At 40.4% G+C, this 25,826-nt stretch overlaps 1 protein-coding gene across 12 annotated transcripts in view; it reads right to left on the bottom strand.

The window, feature by feature from the left end:
* Positions 1–25,826, bottom strand: part of plppr2a (phospholipid phosphatase related 2a) — a 214,225-nt gene that overhangs the window by 105,260 nt on the left and 83,139 nt on the right. The window contains exon 1 of one of the 12 annotated variants that reach the window (XM_061973645.1): positions 5,739–5,987. The exons of the other annotated variants lie outside the window; for them this stretch is intronic. The gene's annotated coding sequence lies outside the window, so the exon portion shown is untranslated. Of the gene's footprint in view, positions 1–5,738; positions 5,988–25,826 lie in introns of those variants that run through there. 12 annotated transcript variants of the gene reach the window in all.

Here is a 25,826-nt window from a genome sequence, read left to right as displayed (position 1 = left end):
TCAACATGCTAAGCCGGGGGTCGGCAACCTGCAGATCGAGAGCCGCATGAAGCTCTTTAGCGCGGCTCTAGTGGCTCCCTGGAGCTTTTTCAAAAATATATGAAAATGGAAAAAGATGGGGGAAAGATATATGTTTTGTTTTAATATGGTTTCTGTAGGAGGACAAACATGACACAAACCTTCCTAATTGTTGTAAATATCACTGTTTATATTAAACATGCTTAGTATTTGACGACCGCCATTTTGTCCTACTAATTTCGGCAGTCCTTGATCTCACCGTAGTTTGTTTACATGTACAACTTTCTCCGACACTGCCACAGATAGATGTGTTTTATGCCACTCCTTCTTTGTCTCATTCTGTCCACCAAACGTTGTAGGCTGTGCGTGAATGCACAACGGTGAGCTTTGTTGTTATTGACTTGTTGGAATGCCAATCAGGCATATTTGGTCAGTGCATGACTGCAAGCTAATCGATGCTAACATGCTATTTTGGGCTAGCTGTATGTACATATTGCATCACTATGCCTTGTTAGTAGGTATATTTGCGCTTATTTAATTTTCTTTACTTTGATTGACTGATTGATTGAGTGATTGATTGATTTAAACGTTTATTAGTAGATTGCAAAGGAAGGGAATACATTATATGAAACAGTACAGTACATATTCCGTACAATTGACTACTAAATGGTAACACCCGAATACGTTTTTTCAACTCGTTTAAGTCGTGGTCCACATTAATCAATTCATAGTAATTATTTCCTCTGTGTATTTAATTTATATGTGCATGTCTCATGACACATTATCTGTATGTAATATTGGCTGCATGTCTGATAGTAGTTTGTGTGTCATGTTGTTCCAAACCACAGCAAACATTACTCAGCTTGCAAAGATTGTAATAAATCCATTAGAAGAAGACAGCCAGTCGTTTCCTTTAACTTGGACAAGTACATCTATACCTTTGGCCATTCATTTCCAGGAGTTATCTCACCCTCTGAGAAGTTTTATTAATGTTTTCCAATGTTGTAAAAATGTGTAGAATAAATATTACATTTCTACAAAGATGTGCGTCAGCCTGCGACACACAGTCATTTTGATAGTTGGCTAATATAGCTAATATAACACTTATGTTGTCTTCATTAAAACACTTATATAAGACTTTGATAGTCTTTTTGATAGTAGGCTATTATAGCTAATATAGACACTTATTTTGTCTTCATTTTAACACTTATATAAGACTTGTAAAGTAATTTTGATAGTAGTCTAATATAGCTAATATAGACACTTATGTTGTCTTCATTATAACACTTATATAAGACTTGCAAAGTCATTTTGATAGTAGGCTAATATAGCTAATATACACACTTATTTTGTCTTCATTTTAACACTTATATAAGACTTTTAAAGTAATTTTGATAGTAGGCTAATATAGCTAATATAGACACTTATTTTGTCTTCATTTGAAGACTTATATAAGACTTTTAAAGTAATTTTGATAGTAGGCTAATATCGCTAATATAGACACTTATGTTGTCTTCATTATAACACTTATATAAGACTTTTAAAGTAATTTTGATAGTAGGCTAATATAGCTTATATAGACACTTATTGTATCTTCATTTTAACACTTATATAAGACTTTTAAAGTAATTTTGATAGTAGGGTAATATAACCAATATAGACACTTATGTTGTCTTCATTATAACACTTATATAAGACTTTTAAAGTCATTTTGATAGTAGGCCACTATAGCTAATATAATTACATCATGTGTTGCCTTCATTATAACACTTATATAAGACTTTTAAAGTAATTTTGATAGTAGGGTAATAGAGCTAATATAGACACTTATGTTGTCTTCATTATAACACTTATATAAGACTTTTAAAGTCATTTTGATAGTAGGCTAATATAGCTGATATAGACACTTATTTAGTCTTCATTTTAACACTTATATAAGACTTTATAGTAATTTTGATAGTAGGCTAATATAGCTAATATAGACACTTACATCATGTGTTGTCTTCATTATAACACTTATATAAGACTTTTAAAGTCATTTTAATAGTAGGCTAATATAGCTAATATAGACATTTACATCACATGTTGTTTTCATTTTAAGACTTATATAAGACTTTTAAAGTCATTTTGATAGTAGGCTAATGTAGCTAATATAGACACTTACATCATGTGTTGCCTTTGTTGTTGTTTTTTTGTATTTTTGGTGCAATATGGCTCTTTCAACATTTTGCGTTGCCGACCCCTGTGCTAAGCTATTTAATTGTATTTTACAAAAAAAAAATGGCTTTATTGTAAAATATACAGGACGTGCTAACATTTAACATTCACTAAAATGAGCCCACATCACAAATATTTATTTCATATTCTATAAACAAAATGGAACTGAGTCAGTAATTCTTGGTAGGAGGCCATTCTTATCCTGATGGAGACGTGGTTATCTGCAGTTGTCATGGTGAACATTTATCTGGAGGAATCAGGCTTTGGTGTTTTGGTATTTTTAGTGCCTCAAAAACTGTTTTTTTTTTGTTTTTGTTTTTTTATATAAAGATCAGTCCTTCTCTAAGCTTCACAAGAAGGTCACGCCAAACACCAAAGTGGTTTCGCCCACACGCACACCAGAGGTGGAATGACCATCTGATGGGAGCTGCTTTGGAACGAGCGATTTCTTTGTCCTCTGGTTTTATTACGTCTCAGATGCTTAATTATTCAAGAGAGACTGGCTGTTGTTTTGCAAACCGGCTAATATTCCGTAAAAAGCTTGAGAAGAACAACAATGTTATTTTGACGTGGATTCAGCCCCCGAGCTCCGATCGGTCGTCATGTCACAATGCACTCGGGTTTAACTTTGACCTCGAGATGTGCAATTAAAGTACAATGGTAAAGGGTTACAAAATATAGACCAGTGGTTCTCAAACTGTGGTGTGGGGTATGATAAAAAGAAGTCTGTAATTACGTACTGTGTATGACGTATCATTGTGTAATGTTACAGTGGCCAAAAATATTAAATACACCTGCCTTGTTTTTAATGAATACTAAGGCCTACTATGCTACTGCATTTTAATGTTGCTCATTCTGGTGGTACTTGGTCAAAAAAAAAATTGAGAACCACTGATATAGACAATAATCGATATAAAACAAATTAAAAAATTGTATTGGTAGATCTTTTAACATTATACAAACCCCAAAACCAGTAAAGTTGGCAAGTAAAAAAAATAAAAAATAATTTTCAACTTATATTCAATTGAATAAACTGCAAAGACAAGATACTTAACGTTCGAACTGGAAAACTTTATTTTTTGCAAATATTAGCTCATTTGGAATTTGATGTCTGCAACATGTTTCAAAAAAGCTGGCACGAGTGGCAAAAAAGACTGAGGAAGTTGAGGAATGCTCATCAAACACTTATTTGGAACATCCCACAGGTGAACGGGCTAATTGGGAAAAGGTGGGTGCCATGATTGGGTATAAAAGCAGCTTCCATGAATACACAAACAAGGATGGGGCGAGGGTCAGCTCTTTGTGAACAAAAGCCTGGGCAAATTGTCAAACATTTTAAGAACAACATTTTTCAACCAGTTGTTGCAAGGAATTTAGGGATTTCACCATCTACGGTCTGTAATATCATCAAAAGGTTAAGAGAACGTAAGCAATGATATTATGGACCTTCGATCCCTAAGGCGGTAGTGCATCAAAAAGCGACATCAGTGTTTAAAGGATATCACCACATGGGCTCAGGAACACTTCAGAAAACCACTGTCAGTAACTACAGTTGGTCGCTACATTTGTAAGTGCAAGTTAAAACTCTACTATGCAAAGTGAAAGCCATTTATCAACAACACCCAGAAGCGCCGCCGACTTCGCTAAGATGGGTTGCAACATATGTTACTATCCAAGCAACGTATCATGGACGCCCCTGCTTATTTCAGCAAGACAATGCCAAGCCATGTGTCACAACAGCTTATAGTCCGGTGCGGCTAATTAATATAATTATTTTTTTTCTTTGAACATTTAGTGGGTGTGTCTTATATACCGGTGCGCTCTATAGTCTGGAATACACGGTAGTTATCGCAGGAGGCTGCAATATATATTGTGATATAAATTTTAGACCACATCGCCCATTCCTACAGTGGTACCTCAGTTTTCGTATGATTTGGATTTTGGACCTAAGTTTTCGTATACTGTCTCGTTTAAACATTGCATCAAACAAACGAGTCTGTTTGCTTGCGTGGAGTTACAGCCAAATATCTTTAAATGTCTTAATCTCTTTTAATTTTTTATTATTGAGTACGACTGCCAAAAAAAATAGCCACTGCGGGGCCAGAGAAAGTAGCGACTACCAGCACTTTGATGAAGAAAGTCAGAAATGCATGAAATAAATTATGTTAAATGCCAGTTCATCAAATTGATTTATCGTTTACATACAGTCGTGGTCAAAAGTTTACATACACTTGTAAAGAACATAATATCACGGCTGTCTTGAGTTTCCAATCATTTCTACAACTCTTATTTTTTTGTGATAGAGTGATTGGAGCACATACTTGTTGGTCACAAAAAAACATTCATGAAGTTTGGTTCTTTTATGAATTTATTATGGGTCTACTGAAAATGTGAGCAAATCTGCTGGGTCAAAAGTATACATACAGCAATGTTAATATTTGCTTACATGTCCCTTGGCAAAATTCACTGCAATAAGGCACTTTTGGTAGCCATCCACAAGCTGTTCAGCTAAATGTGTTGGTTTTCTGACATGGACTTGTTTCTTCAGCATTGTCCACACGTTTAAGTCAGGACTTTGGGAAGGCCATTCTAAAACCTTCATTCTAGCCTGATTTAGCCATTCCTTTACCACTTTTGACGTGTGTTTGGGGTCATTGTCCTGTTGGAACACCCAACTGCACCCAAGACCCAACCTCCGGGCTGATGATTTTTAGGTTGTTCTGAAGAATTTGGAGGTAATCCTCCTTTTTTATTGGCCCATTTTTACTCTCTGTAAAGCACCATTGGCAGCAAAACAGGCCCAGAACATAATACTACCACCACCATGCTTGACGGTAGGTGTGGTGTTCCTGGGATTAAAGGCCTCACCTTTTCTGCTCCAAACATATTGCTGGGTATTGTGGCCAAACAGCTCAATTTTTTGTTCATCTGACATCACATGGACAAAGATAAGACCTTCTCGAGGAAACTTCATGAATGTTTTTTATGACCAACAAGTATGTGCTCCAATCACTCTATCACAAAAAAATAAGACTTGTAGAAATTATTGGAAACTCAAGACAGCCATGACACTATTTGTCTTACAAGTGTATGTAAACTTTTGACCACGACTGTATATTTCACATAGTTTTCTGCATGCAAAACTACAATTATTCCACGTAAAATTAGTCTAATAGGACAAATGGCTGGCTAGAACGGATTACTAACAAAAAAGTGCAAGTACAAGTGAATTTTTTTTTGCATTTTAAGAGACTGGCAAATATTTTGCACCTCTCTTCTCGCTCAATGTCAGAGTGTTCCCATTTGTTTTCCCTTTCAAAAGTGCCGCCAATCATTGAAAGCAGGGGGCCTTCGGAGCGGAATGCATTTCTACCACTTTGAAGCGTTTCAGCATGGCGACGGAAGGTCGGATCAATGGCGGTGAGAGCAGGGATGTGTCAAAATAAAAAGGTCGCGCCAAGGCACTTGCAGTTATGAGCCACTCCAGGGACACGAGGCACCACCTGCTGCAGGTGCGATAAGTGCAGGGGTTGAAGGTCCGCTTCGCCCTCTTCCTTCTTCCTCACACTTTGAACGTCTTACCGACTGAAGATAATTCTCGAGCCGCTACCTCGCCAAATGAAGACTCGAAGCACAATCTGTGGGGAAAGTTAGCGCAGACTTTACTCGTAGGTGTGAATTTGAGAGCGGATGGTTGTGTTTTTTTGCCCTGTAATACATTTATATTTATGGAGACACATACACTATATTGCCAAAAGTAACTTGAAGTGCCATCCCATTCCTAACCCACAGGGTTCAATATGATGTCGGTCCTATTACAGCTTCAACTCTTCTGGGAAGGCTGTCCACAAGGATGCGGAGTGTGTTTATAGGAATTTTGGACCATTCTTCCAAAAGCGCATTGGTGAGGTCACACACTGATGTTGGTGGAGAAGGCCTAGCTCTCAGTCTCCGTTCTAATTCACCCCAAAGGTGTTCTATCAAGTTCAGGTCAGGACTCTGTACAGGCCAGTCAAGTTCATCCACACCAGACTGTCATGCATGTCTTTATGGACTTTGCTTTGTGCACTGGTGCACAGTCATGTTGGAAGAGGAAGGGGCCCGTTCCAAACTGTTCCCACAAGGTTGGGAGCATGGAATTGTCCAAAATGTTTTGGTATCTTGGAGCATTCAAAGTTCCTTTCACTGGAACTAACTCCTGAAAAACAACCCCACACCATAATTCCTTCCCCACCAATTTTCACACACAATACACAATACAGTCCGAAATGTACGCTTCTCCTGGCAACCTCCAAACCTAGACTCGTTCATCAGATTGCCGATGGAAAAGCATGATTCATCACTCCAGAGAAGGCGTCTCCACTGCTCTAGAGTCCAGTGGCGACGTGCTTTACACCACTGCATCCCACGCTTTGCATTGGACTTGGTGATGTATGGCTTAGATGCAGCTGCTCGGCAATGGAAACCCATTCCATGAAGCTCTCTGCGTACTGTACGTGGGCTAATCGGAAGGTCACATGAAGTTTGGAGCTCTGTAGCAACTGACCGTGCAGAAAGTCGGCGACCTCTTTGCACTATGCGCTTCAGCATCCGCAGACCCTCTCTCTGTCAGTTTCAGTGGCCTACCACTTGGTGGCTGAGTTGCTGTTGTTCCCAAACTCTTCCATTTTTTTATAATAAAGCCGACAGTTGACTTTGGAATATTTAGGAGCAAGGCCCATTCTTTCACAAAAGTTTGTAGAAACAGTCTCCATGCCTAAGTGCTTGATTTTATACACCAAGTGATTAGGACACCTGATTCTGATCATTTGGGTGGGTGGCCAAATATATTTGGCAATGTAGTGTATTTAGCTGCATCATGCATTTTTTCACAAATATTGGTGTCCGATCAATCGGGAAATCCATAATAATATTGACTTTGGTAGGGAAGGGATTCGTATGTCCCCATTCCTGGGTGGATCTCACATGAGAGGAAGAAGGGGGTGGGGGTGGGGGGGTGGGGGGGGGGTTAATCATTCTGCAATGTAGTCTGCTGAAAATGATGGAAAGTGTGTCAGGTAAACCTTGGCGAATGGGGCCGTATGAATCCCCTTCTTACTGTATATAATAATTACAAATCCCGTTTCCATATGAGTTGGGAAATTGTGTTAGATGTAAATATAAATGGAATACAATGATTTGCAAATCCTTTTCAACCCATATTCAATTGAATGCACTACAAAGACAACATATTTGATGTTCAAACTCATAAACTTTATTTTTTTTTTGCAAATAATAATTAACTTAGAATTTCATGGCTGCAACACGTGCCAAAGTAGTGGGGAAAGGGCATGTTCACCACTGTGTTACATGGCGTTTCCTTTTAACAACACTCAGTAAACGTTTGGGAACTGAGAAGACACATTTTTTAAGCTTCTCAGGTGGAATCCTTTCCCATTCTTGCTTGATGTACAGCTTAACTTGTTCAACAGTCCGGGGGTCTCCATTGTGGTATTTTAGGCTTCATGATGCGACACACATTTTCAATGGGAGACAGGTCTGGACTACAGGCAGGCCAGTCTAGTACCGCAATCTTTTACTATGAAGCCACGTTGATGTAACACGTGGCTTGGCATTGTCTTGCTGAAATAAGCAGGGGCGTCCATGGTAACGTTGCTTGGATGGCAACATATGTTGCTCCAAATGCTGTATGTACCTTTCAGCATTAATGGCGCCTTCACAGATGTGTAAGTTACCCATGTCTTGGGCACTAATACACCCTCATACCATCACAGATGCTGGCTTTTCAACTTTGCGCCTATAACAATCCGGATGGTTATTTTCCTCTTTGGTCCGGAGGACACGACGTCCACAGTTTCCAAAAACAATTTGAAATGTGGACTTGTTAGACCACAGAACACCTTTCCACTTTGTATCAGTCCATCTAAGATGAGCTCAGGCCCAGCGAAGCCGACAGCGTTTCTGGGTGTTGTTGATAAACGGTTTTCGCTTTGCATAGGAGAGTTTTAACTTGCACTTACAGATGTAGCGACAAACTGTAGCCCATGCGGTGATATTCTTTACACACTGATGTCGCTTGTTGATGCAGTACAGCCTGAGGAATCGAAGGTCACGGGCTTAGCTGCTTACGTGCAGTGATTTCTCCAGATTCTCTGAAACCTTTGATGATATTACGGACCGTAGATGGTGAAATCCCTAAATTCCTTGCAATAGCTGGTTGAGAAAGGTTTTTCTTAAACTGTTCAACAATTTGCTCACGCATTTGTTGACAAAGTGGTGACCCTCGCCCCATCCTTGTTTATGAATGACTGAGAATTTCATGGAATCTACTTTTATACCCAATCATGGGACCCACCTGTTCCCAATTTGCCTGTTCACCTGTGGGATGTTCAAAATAAGTGTTTGATGAGCATTCCTCAACTTTATCAGAATTTATTGCCACCTTTCCCAAATTATTTGTCACGTGTTGCTGGCATCAAATTCTAAAGTAAATGATTATTTGCACAAAAAAAAATGTTTATCAGTTTGAACATCAAATATGTTGTCTTTGTAGCATATTCAACTGAATATGGGTTGAAAATTATTTGCAAATCATTGTATTCCGTTTATATTTACATCTAACACAATTTCCCAAGTTATATGGAAACGGGGTTTGTATTATATATATAGTGAATATACATATAATAAAATACATAGATCTATACCGCCCCCTTGTAGAACTGTGCCGTCACTACTACTCCTGTAAACGTAACAACTTCAGAAAGAATGCGAAAAAGAGACAACGAGAAGGTTCACAAGAAGCCTAAAACAAAAATCCGAATAAGAATCAGCCATATCAGATCATTGCAAAATAAGTAACCACATCATGGACCGGGACAACGGCAAAATCATCTACACAGAAAGTAACAAATTCAAACGATGAATTATGGACTATAACTAAGGAAGCGGCCCAAGGAAACCATCAATTGGGATGAGAAAGCCTTCATGCTCTCGCATACCTGGGACTCTCTCCTCTATTAACCTTCAAACGGCGGTGTGGGAAGGGGGGGCCACCAGGTAGACTTGACAGGTCTGCCTGGTTGGCCACGCTTATAAGAACAGCTGATAGGTAACACGTCACAGTGGTCTTCTGAAGAAGACTGCAGATGACAGTCCAAACATGTCAGGTAAAAATTCCATCTAATATACCGAAAAATATGGTCAGATTACAAGAACATTTGAACAAGTATGTGAAAGGTACAGAAGCAGTCCAGGGCGAGAGAAGCGAAGGCACGCCAGCACATAGGTGAGATCTCTCTTTGAATAAAAACACCATCAAAAGTGCCTTTTTTTTCTTGACAAACTCGGAGAGACACTTTTACCAGGTCAGCCATATTTGATGAAAGCTGTACATTATAAATTGATGAAGGGGGCAGAGGGGTGTCTGAAGTCAAATAACTCTAAGGTTTCAGGAATTTGGGTGAAGTAAAACATTTATAAGAAGAAACACGTTAGCTATGACTCTGATATATCGAACCAGGGCCACTATTTGTGGAGGCCCTCTTCTGCATAAATTATTATTTATTTGACCAAAAAATTATTCCTAGCCCCTTCCTGCTCCGTCGCTGGTAAAAATATGATGGAACATTTCCCTCAACGTTGCCACTTTTCGCTTGTGGTGCGCATTATTAGTGCTGATGCTGATTTGAATCCCTGGTCAGAGCTAATTTTTTAATTTTAATTTTTTTTGTTTTTTAATTAGTTGTAAGTTGTATAAGTTTCAGTTACATAATACCTTTTGATTAGAGATGTCTGATAATATCATCTACACTTCTGTTAAAATGTTATAATCACTTATTCTTCTGTTGTTTGATACTTTACATTAGTTTTGGATGATACCACAAATTTAGGTATCAATCCGATACCAAGTAGTTACAGGATCATACATTGGTCATATTCAAAGTCCTCATGTGTCCAGGGACATATTTCCTGAATTTATAAATATAGTTTTTTGTTTTTTTAAAACAGAAAAAGATTTTGTGACGATAAAAAATATCGATGTAAACATAGTAGTATCGAATGGATACACTCTTGTACTTGTTATCATTACAGTGGATGTCAGGTGTAGATCCACCCATGGCATTTGTTTACATTCAAGAGTGCTAGCCTGTTAGCGGTGAGCTATTGTATCCTTAAAAAGTTAAAGTACCAATGATTGTCACACACACACTAGGTGTGGCAAAATTATTCTCTGCATTTGACCCATCACCCTTGATCACCCCCTGGGAGGTGAGGGGAGCAGTGGGCAGCAGCGGTGGCCGCGCCCGCAAATCATTCATGGTGATTTAACCCCCAATTCCAACCCTTGATGCTGAGTGCCAAGCAGGGAGGTAATGGGTCCCATTTTTATAGTCTTTGGTATTACTCGGCCGGGGTTTGAACTCACAACCTACCGATCTCAGGGTGGACACTCTAACCACTACGATAAGTATGTTTCTTACAAGTATCATTATCACTGCAGGACGAGGAATAGCTAAACATGATTCACTATACACCGTAGGAGGATACAATACAAACCGCTAACAAAAGATAGCACTCCTGAATGTAAACAAATGCCATGGGTGGATCTACACCTGACATCCACTGTAATGATACCAAGTACAATTGCATATCTAGTCGATACTACTATGATTACATCGATATTTTTGTAATCTTTTTTCCTTTTTAAAAATTCATATTATGTTTATAAACTCAGGAAATATGTCCTCTGGACACATGAGGACTTTGAATATGACCAATGTATGATCCTGTAACTACTTGGTATCAGATTGATACCTAAATATGTGGTATCATCCCAAAACTAATGTAAAGTATCAAACAACAGAAGAATATGTGATTATTACATTTTAACAGAAGTGTCGATAGAACATGTTGAAACAGAAAATAAGCAGATATTAACAGTAAATGAACAAGTAGATTAATACAAATTGTTTACAGCTTGTCCTTCATAATGTTGACAAAATAATAGAATGATAAATGACACAATATGTTACTGCATACGTCAGCAGACTAATTAGGAGCCTTTGTTTGTTTACTTACTACTAAAAGATACGTTGTCTAGTATGTTCACTATTTTATTTAAGGACTATATTGCAATAAAAAAACATGTGTTTAACCCTTGTGTGATGTTCGGGTCTGTGGGACCCGTTTTCATTTTTTATTAGAAGAAAAATTATACGATTAATACATTTTTCAATTTGAGACTCACTGACTTGTTGCTCATTTTCTGTGAAGAACATATATCAGAATACATATTTAATGACCACACACCATATACCCCTCCTACACATTTCTATTACATATAAGATGTCCGAGTCCACTGGACCCGGGGCTAATAGAAGTGTGGAAATTGATGTTCTGTGTACCCCACACACACACACACACACACACACACACACACACACACACACACACACACACACACACACACACACACACACACACACACACACACACACACACACACACACACACACACACACAGGAGGAGGACAGAGTGTAGGTACACAGAACATCAGAGTGTCAAATGTGCGAGAAAATGAGAGCAGACAGTGTTGACAAACAATGTTGCAACCTTGCGTGGGAACCGCAGGTGCAGAAACATAAAACAAGAATCCCTGTGGGATGCAGAAACTGCCAGAGAAATCTTCCGTGCAACGTTCATGTTGTTGTTACTCAGCCAGCGTTTTTGGGTCTGATGGATCCGTTGCATTTTGTGGCTTTTAAGCCTCACAATCAAACACTTTTATGTCAAAACACTGAACAGATGTTTACCTTATCCCAATAAACATCTGTTCAGTATTTTAACATACAAGTGTTTGATTGTGAGGCATTAAAAGCCACTAAATGCAACGGGTCCATCAGACCCACAAACGCTGGCTGAGTAACAACAATATGAACATTACACAAGGGTTAATGTACCTTAAGATTTTTTGTTAAAATAAAGCCAATGATACCTTTGTTTTGTGATCTACTTTATTTAGAAAAGTATCAAAGTAGCGAAATACATTTTGGTACCGGTACAAAAATATTGGTATGGGGACAACCCTAATACAGACACACAAATTATTAGACAGGCATGTGAATTGGATTACACGCACACAGGTTGAGATACACGTTCTTCAATAACGTTGCTACAATAAAACTTCCATGGTAAATACTGTTAAATACTCTTTTAAGTTTCAGATTCATGTTTTTTTGGAGCAGAGGAATTCAAGGACACCATGTGCTCGATCTCTATTAAGAGGGCGAGAGCAAGACAGCAGTTGTGATGGACAAGTGGTAGGTGTGAGGGAGTAAGTAAGCAATGAATTGGTAAAAACAAAAAACAATTGAAGGTAGAAAGAGGTAAGCAAATGCCTTCTTCCTCTTCCGCTTCTCTCATTCCTCTAAGGTCAATGTGTTGCCAGCCAAGAGAAATGTTACATGTCGAAAATGTTTGTCTGGATCGGAGATTGTTCCCGTTTGCCCAGTCGAGAGATGACCTGAAATCTGGGTCAGCGAGAGAACATAAAGGGGAAATTGTGAAAATTACCCTTGAGTGCTTGTTGGAAACCTTTTCTCTCACTTTTAGTTTCCCCCTAGAAAGAAACAAAAGGCTTTGGAGAGAGAAAAAACAACAACCTAATAGCTGCAATCATGTTAACAACCATTGCGAATTGTTCTCGCCCTATTGAGCTTTTAGTACATTCACAAACAACTATTTGTTGACTTTATTTTATGAATTGACTATTGTATAATAATTATCTTTATCACTAGGTTTTTGGCTTGTGCTTTTAATTATGGGTTTGCTTTGCTTACAAACGAGCCTCCAATGCTGCAAAGCCGAAATCTCATAGTTTTTAAAGGCCTACTGAAACCCACTACTACCGACCACGCAGTCTGATAGTTTATATATCAATGATGAAATCTTAACATTGCAACACATGCCAGTACTACTACTACTACTACTAAAGTGCAATTTTAAATTTTGCGCGAAATATCCTGCTGAAAACGTCTCGGTATGATGACGTCAGCGCGTGACGTCGCGGATTGTAGAGGACATTTTGGGACAGCATGGTGGCCAGCTATTAAGTCGTCTGTTTTCATCGCAAAATTTCACAGTATTCTGGACATCTGTGTTGGTGAATCTTTTGCAATTTGTTCAATGAACAATGGAGACAGCAAAGAAGAAAGCTGTAGATGGGAAGCGGTGTATTGCGGCCGACTTCAGCAACACAAACACGGCCGGTGTTTCATTGTTTACATTCCCGAAAGATGACAGTCAATCTTTACCATTGGCCTGTGGAGAACTGGGACAACAGAGACTCTTACCAGGAGGACTTTGAGTTGGAAACGCAGACACGGTACCGTGAATACGCATGCAGCTGCGGCTTCCAAACATTTGATCGCTTGCCCGTACGTGCGTGCCGCTATGTGCATGTCATGTACATAACTTTGGGTACTTTGGGGAAATTTATGTGCTGTATGAACTTTGGGGAGGTGAACAGTACTTTGGGCTGTGGGATTGAGTGTGTTGTGCAGGTGTTTGAGTTATATTGGCGGGTTATATGGACGGGAGGGGGGAGGTGTTTGTTATGCAGGATTAATTTGTGGCATATTAAATATGAGCCTGGTTGTGTTGTGGCTAATAGCGTATATATATGTCTTGTGTTTATTTACTGTTTTAGTCATTCCTAACTGAATATCAGGTCTCACCCGCCTCTCACAGCATCTTCCCTATCTGAATCGCTCCCAATGCCCTCTAGTCCTTCACTCTCACTTTCCTCATCCACAAATCGTTCATCCTCGCTCAAATTAATGGGGAAATCGTCGCTTTCTCGGTCCGAATCGCTCTCGCTGCTGGTGGCCATGATTGTAAACAATGTGCGGATGTGAGGAGCTCCACAACCTGTGACGTCACGCTACTCGTCTGCTACTTCCGGTACAGGCAAGGCTTTTTTATCAGCGACCAAAAGTTGCGAACTTTATCGTCGAAGTTCTCTACTAAATCCTTTCAGCAAAAATATGGCAATATCGCGAAATGATCAAGTATGACACATAGAATGGACCTGCAATTCCCGTTTAAATAAGAAAATCGCATTTCAGTAGGCCTTTAAGGCTTATTTCATTAATTTTCAATACTGTCCCACATCAGGGTCTTTCATGGGAAGGTATGGGTCCAGAATTCAGTTCTTTTATAGGTACCGACTAAATTCCGTCTGTACTACAGAGTACAGACTCACGTAAAATCTATCCATCCATTTTCTACCGCTTGTCCCTTTCAGGGTCGCCGGGGGCACTGGAGCCTATCTCAGCTGCATTCGGGCGGAAGGCGGGGTACACCCTGGACAAGTCGCCAACTCATCACAGGGCCAACACAGATAGAAAGACAACATTCACACTCACATTCACACACTAGGGACCATTTAGTGTTGCCAATCAGCCTATCCCCAGGTGCATGTCTTTGGAGGTGGGAGGAAGCCAGAGTACCCGGAAGGAACCCACGAGCCCGGGGATCAAACCCAGGACCTTCAATGGCACCATATTTCGATGCCTTTGTTGCACGTGACGTCACATCCAACTGCAGACTCCGCACTTGTTCAAGCATTTGGCGGGCAAACAGCCATATTCATATTCATAGCGGACTGCATTTGGGTAATGTTGCAATAACCGATGCCAACAAAGCAATCCTGAAAGAAAGAGCTCAAAAGTCCATTTTCCAAAATGAGCTAGCTTGATGCTTGGAGGGACAAGCGGTAGAAAATGGAAGATGGATGGATACCATCTATGTATATATGTATTTACAGACAGACATAATTTTGTATTACATTATTGTTTATTTTGTTAATATCAGAGTCCTAGAAGCGCACAGCATATGGACATGGACCCACAGTTAAAATATACATCATCATATAATATACAAAATAGAGTACAATACAATTCATTTCAAAATCTACCCACCAAATGCCCATTTACAATTTCATATCAACCTACCAACAGGTTGACATTTATGAAGAAGGAATCGTTAAATCCACCAAATCAGTCTCAATATCCTACTATTTAAATTTGATTAGAAGGTTGCATCTTGAAGATCTGCAATAATCTCCTCATACCTACAGTACATGCTAATGATTAGCATCAGCAATCTTACATGGGGATTTCAACACCTCCGAATTTGTTCATCAAAACTACCGCTAAGATGCACATTACAAACAAGTCAAAAATTTTGACTTGCCAGGCAGACAAACAAAACTTACAGGCAAACACTTTGCAGGGCTCAACAAAAGCCAAGACTGGCATTTTCATAGTATCCGAATGGTACTGGTAAATAAGACTCAAAAGTTTGTCTGTTTTGCAAGACGAGACCCGTATAGCGTTTCGAACTTTGACAACACCACCCTTATGTGGCATAGCCAAGACACATGTCCTAAAAGCACTGGGCACAACAGTGCTCAGCTCCCGTGCCATGTAAACATCATTCTAGTGTGGTATCTGCTAGCCTAAGTAATAACATATTTGTTCTATATGGCGAAAGATTACGCTCCTCCTGGGGCAAGCAGCCAGCCAGTTCTTGTAAGCACTGGGGTCCGTCAATTTGGGCAGGTAGTAAAGTTTGACCATTGACTTGCACAGGTGGATATCATCCACTTCACCAAAGCAAGGCTTAGTAAATCTGTGGATGGTAAGACTTTCTGGACAGGTCTAACGGGAATAACCCACCAACGTCATCCATGTATCCGGAAGAGGATGGCAAGACCAGCAATATACAACACTAGTGAATTGACCATTAGTTATAGAGCATTGGTAACTTTACAAGGTTTGTCATTAGTTTGCTCTGGATGCGATGATATGACTTCTGGATAATGAGCGGGCCAGTCCTTTCGGATGAAAGCATTTAGCTGGGTTATGGGGGCCTATGGAGATGAAGGATTGAGTTCCTCCAGACTCTGTCAGCGCCAGCAAGGCCTTCTCTGCTGGCCTAACATAAATCATGATCATAAATTGTTAAAAGTTAATTCAAATGTCTTTCCCTAATAGTATATAACTATTCATTATATTCTCTTCATATCATATTAGGCTTTTATGTTAGAGAGGTTATCCAATCAGAATTCAGCTAGCTAGATGTACGAAATCTGCCAAGGCGTTCTGAATCAACAAAGTGGCGGTCTTGGTAGTGTACGTCAACGGAGCACATACAGTTGTGATAGCCAATCAGATCACGAGCTATTGACAGTAGCCCTTCTAGGTTGACACTTGTTGAACCGTTGCACGTGACATTGACGCCTCCTGTGATTAGACACTCACTTACGTCTATGGATGTTCTCATTCATCCAGGTCTTTGTCATCTCAAGACATACAATCGATGGCAACTGGAATGTTTGGCTTGTCCTAGAAGACGTTTCACCACTCATCCGAGTAGGCTTCATCAGTTCATGCTCATAGACCTAGATTAGTCAGACTTAGTCTTAGATTTAGATTGGTCAGGTCTAGTCTTTGACTTAGACTGGTCAGATGTAGTCTAGCGGCTGGTGCCAAAACCTCAGTAGGCTTCATTATTTCGTGCTCATAGACTTTGATTGGTCAGATATAGTCTAGCGGCTCGTGCCAAAACCCCAAATATTTATGCTCCAAAACCTAGAGAGTGAGCCTGGGCAAAGATGGTTTCACCCTATCGTAGTGAGAAAAAAAACGGTTTTGATGCAAACCAACAATCCTACTGTCAACGCCAACGACAGTCGTTGAAGTGTAATTTCTCCTCTTTAGCATTGAGGTATTATATGGCAGAACCATCGCTGTGGATCGACTACTACCAGACCAAAATAGCCGGAATTCCCCATGTTAGCATTCCATTCAGTTGTAAACAAATGGCATTCTGGTCACCTTCTGTGACCAGAATGTTTCTAACTCATGTTATTTGTTGGAGGCTATATTGCACAGTCTTTTAGGAAAGGTTGAAAGGACAGTGTTGTATGTGGGAGACAGGTGGTGTCGCAGAACACCGCCTCTGTTCAGGGATGGTTTTTCAACCTTGACATAGATGGCTTCCCTCACTCCTCTTTCTTACAAATCCGTCCTCCCTGTCCAGAATCTTTAAAACAGTTGTTTTTCTCACTACGATAGGACAAAACCATCCTTGCCCAGGCACACTCTCCTGGTTTTTGGAGTATAAATATTTGGGGTTTTGGCAGCAACCGCTGGGCTAGATGTTACCAATCTAAGTCTATGAGCATGAACCGATGAAGCCGAGAGACGAAATGTCTTCTAAGACAAACCAAACAGTCCACTTTTATGACTTACAAGTGAATATCCAATCAGAAGTTGTGAGTTGTGACAGCATCGTAGCCACACTAGTGGGCACTAATGGAGACTTCTACTCGATTTTTCAATCAACGATGGCCAAAGTTGAGCAAAACGTTGAATAGATGGCAGATATAATTGCAAGGCCATTTTCCAGAAGGACATTTCAAGAGAAGCTAGATCTTGTGAGACAAGGTCGGCCGACCCCCGAGCTAGTTAATCCGTTAACAAAAATATGACAATTTAATTATTGCCACAATTTCAAACACTTTTCTGTCATTGCAATGAATGACACTCCCGTCGAGTAACATCTCTTATAAATATGGATTTTTTTTCAAACATGGCTTTTAACTTAAACCTGGTTGAAATAGTGGTGATAATACTCCTTGATTTTTTTAAATCTACCCCTTGTTCATTTATGTAATATTGTTTTTGTCATGGCCAGTGACCTCAGCTTATGTCGAGTTTGGTTATTATTTCTCCCTATGTTGTATTCGGTTACATTCTTGCACTCGTACTTTGGTTTCTCCTTCTCTTGTGTTTGTGTCAACCTGCTGTGATGTAATCACTTCCAGAGCACTGTCCCCCACACCTGTCTTCCGTTTGTGATTAGTGTTCCCACCTGTTTCTAAGTCAATCATGCTCCTTATTGTTACCCGGCTCGCCTGTTAGTCTGCGCAGATCCATTGCTTGCTTCATGCAACAGCTTCCCAGCAGGCACAAGACATTAAAACAACGTTGAGGACTTGTTGAATTAGGTCCTGAAGTTGAGCAACTCAAACCTAACGTTGAAACAACATGCTTTTTGATGACTTTTAATCAATGTTGGGTTCTGACGTTGATATGATGCAATTTGGTAATTTCCCAACCAATATTCTACAACACAAAAACAACGTTGAAACAACATGCTGTTTGACAACGTTTAATCAATGTCAGGTTGTAACGTTGATTTGACGATTGAAATTTGGTCATTTCCCAACCAATATTCTACAACACAAATACAACGTTGAAACAAAATGCTTTTTGACAACTTTTAATCAATGTTGGGTTCTGAGAATCAGCACCTCCAAGTCCGAGTCCATGGTTCTCGCCCGGAAAAGGGTGGAGTGCCATCTCCGGGTTGGGGAGGTGACCCTGCCCCAAGTGGAGGAGTTCAAGTACCTCGGAGTCTTGTTCACGAGTGAGGGAAGAGTGGATCGTGATATCGACAGGCGGATGGATCGGTGCGGCGTCTTCAGTAATGCTGACGCTGTATCGATCCGTTGTGGTGAAGAAGGAGCTGAGCCGGAAGGCAAAGCTCTCAATTTACCGATCGATCTACGTTCCCATCCTCACCTATGGTCATGAGCTTTTGTTATGATCCGTTACCCGGATCATAGTCTGGTTATGTGTTCTAGTCACTTGTGTTTAGTTAGTTTTGGACTCCTTTAGTTCCTGTTAGTGCACCTCTGAGTTTGTTACCATGGCTACTTATCATTTGCACCTGCCTCTTGTGTTCGGGACGCTCAGCTGTTGCTCATCAAGAGACATTATTTAAGCCTGCCTTTGCCAGTCAGTCGGTCTGGCTTCTTTGTTTGCTTCACGCTACTGTTACGTAAGTTTTGCTTGTCTAGAGTCTGTGCTAAGCAGTAGCCTTAGCTTCAAGTGCGATCGGCACCTTGTTCCGTCTGTTTGTTTTCTGTTTTGTACCTCGTTGAGTGTTTTTTAAGATTAAATCATGTTCCTACCTGCAAGTCCTGTCCGGAGTCGTCCGTTTGCATCCTGGGAGAACGAACCTCGTAACAACATGCGACCCCGCCGTAACAGCTTTGGGTTATGACCGAAAGGACAAGATCACGGGTACAAGCGGCCAAAATGAGTTTCCTCCCTTAGAGATAGGGTGAGAAGCTCTGCCATCCGGGAGGTGCTCAAAGTAAAGCCGCTGCTCCTCCACATCGAGAGGAGCCAGATGAGGTGGTTCGGGCATCTGGTCAGGATGCCACCAGAACGCCTCCCTTGGGAGGTGTTTAGGGCACGGGGAAGACCCGGGACACGTTGGGAAGACTATGTCTCCCGGCTGGCCTGGGAACGCCTCGGGATCCCCCGGGAAGAGCTGGACGAAGTGGCTGGGGAGAGGGTAGTTTGGGCTTTCCTCGGATAAGCAGAAGAAGATGGATAGATGGATGGATGGGTTCTGACGTTGATTTGACCATTGAAATTTGGTACTTTCCCAAACAATATTCTGTAAGGCCTTTAAAGTAATTTTGATAGTAGGCTAATATAACTAATATAGACACTTACATCATGTGTTGCCTTCATTATAACACTTATATAAGGCTCCAGACAGACTTTTTATTTGTATTTTGGGTCCAATATGGCTCTTTCAACACTTCAGGTTGCCGACCCCTGACTTAATCGAACACCCCCTGCCTTGACACGCATGCATTCCAGCTGGTGTACAATAATACCACATTGTCGTGATTTCGCCATACGCTATACAGTTCTTGTATGTGTGCCAGAACATTGTGTCAGCTTTCTGTTACTATATTTTCCCCGAGACAATTCTGATATGTGACTTTGTATTGTTTCAAGGTGAGTCAGAGTCTTTGTATTCTCTAAAAAAAAAAAAAGAAGTCACCCACTCACCAGAACACTGCCAGTACGTTCAACCCACTCATCCTGCTCCCACTTTTATACTTAATACACATTGTTATTCCTTTGTGTCTCTTCCTACGTTTTATTACAACCGGGGCCGTGTCATGACACATGTCTCCTGAAAGGTGGATTGCGATGATAGAGATGTAGGTTACCTTGCAGGAACCGAATACTGACAGGCGGTCAGTGCTAATTAGTGCGTCTCAGCAGGGGCTGCACAAGCTCAGTGGCCTGCACCGAGGGCTAATTTGTCACTTCAGATGTACGGAACAAAAGGCTCCCTGCTGACAGACGTTGAACAGACTGGGAACAAAACAAAGACTGCATTACTGAGGTGTCCATGGTATCATTGTGTGTCTTCATTTTGTTGTGACTTCCTTATCCTACAGAGTATCGGTGCCAGCTGAATACTTTAGGTTTTTGAATTTCTTACATTTGAAAAGATACAAAACTGAAGAGGAAAGAAGGATTTAAGTCCCATCTTAAAACTCATTTATATACACTAGCCTTTAAATAGACCCCCCTTTTAGACCAGTTGATCTGCCGTCTCTTTTCTGCTCTGCGCCCCTCTCCTGCGTGGAGAGGTTATTAGGTGACCCCAGATGAAGCGCTAGCTGTTCAAAGTCTGGACCCGGGTGGACCACTCATCTGTGCATCAGTTGGTGATGTCTCTGCGCTGCTGATTTGTCTCCATCCAAGACGATCTCCGGCTGGCCCCACTATGGACTGGACTCTCACACTACTAACCAGATCCACTCGACGTCCATTGCACCGGTTTCCCAGGGGGGTCCCCACATCTGCGGTCCCCTCCAAGGTGTCTCATTGCATCCCATTGGGTTGAGTTTTTTCTTGCCCTGATGTGGGATCTGAGCCGAGGATGTCGTTGTGGCTTGTGCAGCCCTTTGAGACACTCGTGATTTAGGGCTATATAAATAAACTTTGATTGATTGATTAATACCAGACCTTTTTTCAGCAGACAGTGTGACTTCGGCTCTGGAGGAGCGCCAAAAACATGATCAAACTTGACTATCTTAAAGCAGCAGTAGAGTGGAAAAACAAGTTGCCTCTATATTGAAGCTATCATCGTATAAATCGGATTTATGACAGCAAAAGACTTCTAAAGTTTGCGAATAAATAGATATGATCAAAATAGTATCAATCTCAATGAGATTCCAGAGCCATTTTCAGAGATAATGAGGAAGCTGGTCACATGATCACATCGCACTCGGTACCACAGATCCCTTCCCTATCAACAACAATGCCAGTCAAAATCAAGCAGACTTTGTGAGAGCCAACAACGATTACTTTGGGAAAAGTTGTGATCCAGAACTATATTTTTTAACACGAACACAAAGAGGATGAGCTCAGTGGCCTTGTGGTTAGAGTGTCCGCCCTGAGATCGGTAGGCCGAGTCATACCAAAGACAATAAAAATGGGACCCATTACCTCCCTGCTTGGCACTCAGCATCAAGGGTTGGAATTGGGGGTTAAATCACCAAAATGATTCCCGAGCGCGGTCACTGCTGCTGCTCACTGCTACCCTCACCTCCCGGGGGTGAAAAAACAGGGGATGGGTCAAATGCAGAGGTTAATTACACCACACCTAGTCTGTGTGTGACTATCAGTGGTACTTTAACTTTAAGTTTTAGAAGCCAACTGCTACCCAGATGCAGCTTTATTGTGACATTAGCATCAGTAGCATTGCTCGTGTCAGGGCCCAGACTATGGAACAACCTTCTACTATCTATTAGATCCTCCAAGTCTCTGAGCCAATATAAATCTCGGCTAAAATATATGTTTACTCCCTGCCGTTCAAATCCAGTTAAGCAGGATATTTTTATTTTTTACATTTTAGTATTTTTAGGTGATAAATTTAGCACTTTTTTTAACCTATATTTTACTATTGTATTTTATTCATCCTTCCGTGTTAAAACGTAAATGTGTGCACATTTTTGTTGTGTTTTTTTTCAAATGGCTTCTTATGTCTGTACAGCACTTTGGTCAACTGGGGTTGTTTTTAAATGTGATATATAAATGAAGAAGCTGAACATCCTGTGTTACAATTAAAATCCTTATCTCACCTGCACCTGCTCGTGACACCTTAAAACCTTTCAAGTCACTCCTCAAGAAGACATTGAAAATCCTCATAATTTTCATTATTTTAATAGTCTTAGCAAGCATGTTTTAGACCTGAGCAGATGTTTTTTGATAGTCCGTTTATCAACTAAAGTTATTCAATATTCAACCGTGGAGTTGTGTTTGATCAGTCAATGTCTTCGGAGGGTCACTATCGTCAACTGACCGAAAACTGTTTTTATCACCTGGGAAATTTGTTGTCAAAATTGGACCTCGAAATGATCAATCATGCGTTCATATTGTCTCGTATTGACTATTGCAATTCTGTTTTCACTTGTTTCAACAAGTCCAGAATGCGACTGGCAGACTTTTGACCGGTACACCCAGAACAGCCCACATTACCCCAATTATATCCAGTCTTCATTGGCTTCCAGTTAAATTCCCAATTGAGTTTAAGATTTAAGTCCTAACTTTCCATGCGCTGCATGGTGGGGCTCCTCAGTACATGACTGATTTGCAGTGAAGGGCAGTAACAAGCTACATGTAGCTAAGCTATGCAGCTTAACTACATTTCCCAGTAGCTTGGCAGTGGCCTAGCTATTTTTAAACCCATGTAGCTAGGTAGCTTAGATCAAAGCTACAAGTTACAAAGAGAGAAAAAAGACTGTGAATCCACACCCCCCAAAAATATGAAAAATATACAAAGACCTGTATGAATGAGAACATCCATGACGATTGGTTGATGTTCGTATGATGAGTCACAATTGGCTTTACAGACTAGCCAATCAGAAGCAAGATAAGGCGGGTCATCGAAACTAGTAAGCAAAATCATAACAGACACACACTCAAGTCACAGGACGACGAGGGAGTCGGAGACAGAGGGACGCTTCAAGCTGACGACATAAAAAAAGAAACATACTTGAAAATGTCAGAGGAATTATCTCCCACAGATTAGATTTTTTCTTTAGTGATGAAGATGACGTGTAGGAGAACCGGAATACTGCGCGTCCTTGACCATATTTAGACAAATGTATGCGTATAGAGAAAACAATGCCCAAAATCTTAGTTTTTAGTTGTTTACTCTGTAAACCAAAATCAGAACTGCTCTCTTCTGGACCACAAATTTAGGAACACACATTAAGGTGAGTTGAGGTCATGAAACGTTTTACTGCACATAACCATTACCAGCTATTACCAAACAACACACAAGTCTTTTTTTTTTTTTTTGTCAAGATATGGATAGATGCTGTTTTTTTTTTTCTGTGGGTAGGTGGGCCAAAGAATGGGCTAACTAAATACAATCTTACAGTGAGGTGTGGGGACCCTTAGAGGTAGTTGTAGGGTGTCCCCAGCTAAATAACAGATAGTTAATAGTAATATTTGTACAGTTACATGATATTATACATGTGGGCACATAGATTGAAATGCCGTTAAATGTAGCTTTGAAGTAGCAAGCTACTTTTGCCATGTAGCTTGCTACAATTCTCCGCAGATAGCTTCCTCTGTAGTTTAGCTACATTTAATGGAGACTAACTTGCAGGTTAGCTTACTACATTTTCCAAGTCGCTTGCCCATCACTGCTGATTTGTTGTGCACCTACACTTCGAGGCGCAGTCTTCGGTCTACAGGTCAGGGTATTCCAAAAACTCATTTTAAAACCTGCGGAGACCTGGCATTCTAGACTGTGGCCCCCAGACTCTGTAATAACTTGCACCAGTTCCTCCGTGAGCTTGACTGTGTTGACTCTTTCAAAATACATTTGAAGAGATTGCTTCTTAGTAAAGCATTGAGTTAATGAACCTATTAAAGTATATTTTTAACTATCCGCTAGACTTCTGACAAGAGCAAGAACGTTTGATCATATTACTCCTATACTGCATAAACCTTTATATACCTATATACATATATAACTATATATACGTATATACTGTACCTATACTGGCTCACCTGCACTGGCTTCCTGTGCACTTAAGATGCGACTTTAAGGTTTTACTACATACGTATAAAATACTAAGCGGTCTAACTCTATCCTATCTTGCTATTGTATTGTACCATATGTCCCGGCCAGAAATTTGCGTTCTAAGAACTCCGACTTATTAGTGATTCCCATTGCCCCAAAAAAGTCTGCGGGCTAGAGAGCGTTTTCTATTCGGGCTCCAGTACTCTGGAATGCCCTCCCGGTAACAGTTAGAGATGCTACCTCAGTAGAAGCATTTAAGTCCCATCTTAAAACTCATTTGTATACTCTAGCCTTTAAATAGACCCGACTTTTAGACCAGTTGATCTGCCGTCTCTCTTTTCTGCTCTGCCCCCCTTTCCTGCGAGGAGAGATTATCAGGTGACCACAGATGACGCGCTAGCTGGACCACTCATCATGGAATCAGTTGGGAACGTCTCTGCGTTGCTGACTTGTCTCCACTCAAGATGATCCCCTGCTGGCCCCACTATGGACTGGATTCTGACACTATTAACTAGATCCACTCGACGTCCATTGCACCGGTCGCCGAGGGGGAGGAGTCTACACATCTGCAGTTCCCTCTGAGGTTTCTCATTGTGCCCATTGGGTTGAGTTTTTTTCTTGCCCTGATGCGAAATCTGAGCTGAGAATGTCGTTGTGGCTTGTGCAGCCCTTTGAGACACTTGTGAATAAGGGCTATATACATAAACTTCGATTGATTGATTGATTGAGTTTAAGTCCCCTTTTTATCCTGTTTTAATTGAATTGTTGTTTTAATTCACCAATGTTTTGTACAGCGATTTGTGATTTCTATCTGTAAAAAGCATTTTGTAACGGTACCGTGGCCAGAGGTCGTCTTTCCAGGAAGCGGCAGAACGACAGGAAGCAGCTTGCAGGTAAGAACAATGGTGTATTCTTCGTGAAACATCCAAAATGCAAAACAAACAAAACAAGCGTGCCTAACACACGGTGAAGCTAACAGGGTAGCTCACAAGGAGCACTAAGGCGGAACTTACCGCAAGAAACACAAGGAATACACGTAAGGATTGCATGAGAGCAAACAAAAGCACCAGCTAAATTATTGCCCGGCAGCAGGTGAGCGTGTCGAACACTAATCAGAGGCAGTTAAAAACTATCAGCACTAGAGAAGTCCGATAATATCGACCTGCCGAAATTATCGGCCGATAAATGCGTTAAAATGTAATATCGGAAATTATTGGTATCAGATTTTTTAATTATCGGTATCGTTTTTTTGTTTGTTTGTTTTTAATTAAATCAACATAAAAAACACAAGATACACTTACAATTAGTACACCAACCCAAAAAAAACTCCCTCCCCCATTTACACTCATTCACACTCATTCACACAAAAGGGTTGTTTCTTTCTGTTATTAATATTCTGGTTCCTACATTATATATCAATATATATCAATACAGTCTGCAAGGGATACAGTCCGTAAGCACACATGATTGTGCGTGCTGCTGGTCCACTAATAGTACTAACTTTTAACAGTTAATTTTACTAATTTTCATTAATTGCTAGTTTCTATGTAACCGTTTTTATATTGTTTTACTTTCTTTTTTATTCAAGAAAATGTTTTTATTT

This window comes from Nerophis lumbriciformis, linkage group LG22 (genome assembly GCF_033978685.3).
Source record: "Nerophis lumbriciformis linkage group LG22, RoL_Nlum_v2.1, whole genome shotgun sequence".
Taxonomy (NCBI): domain Eukaryota; kingdom Metazoa; phylum Chordata; class Actinopteri; order Syngnathiformes; family Syngnathidae; genus Nerophis; species Nerophis lumbriciformis.
Note: the sequence above shows the minus strand (reverse complement) of the source record. Positions and strands in the feature narration are given on the sequence as shown.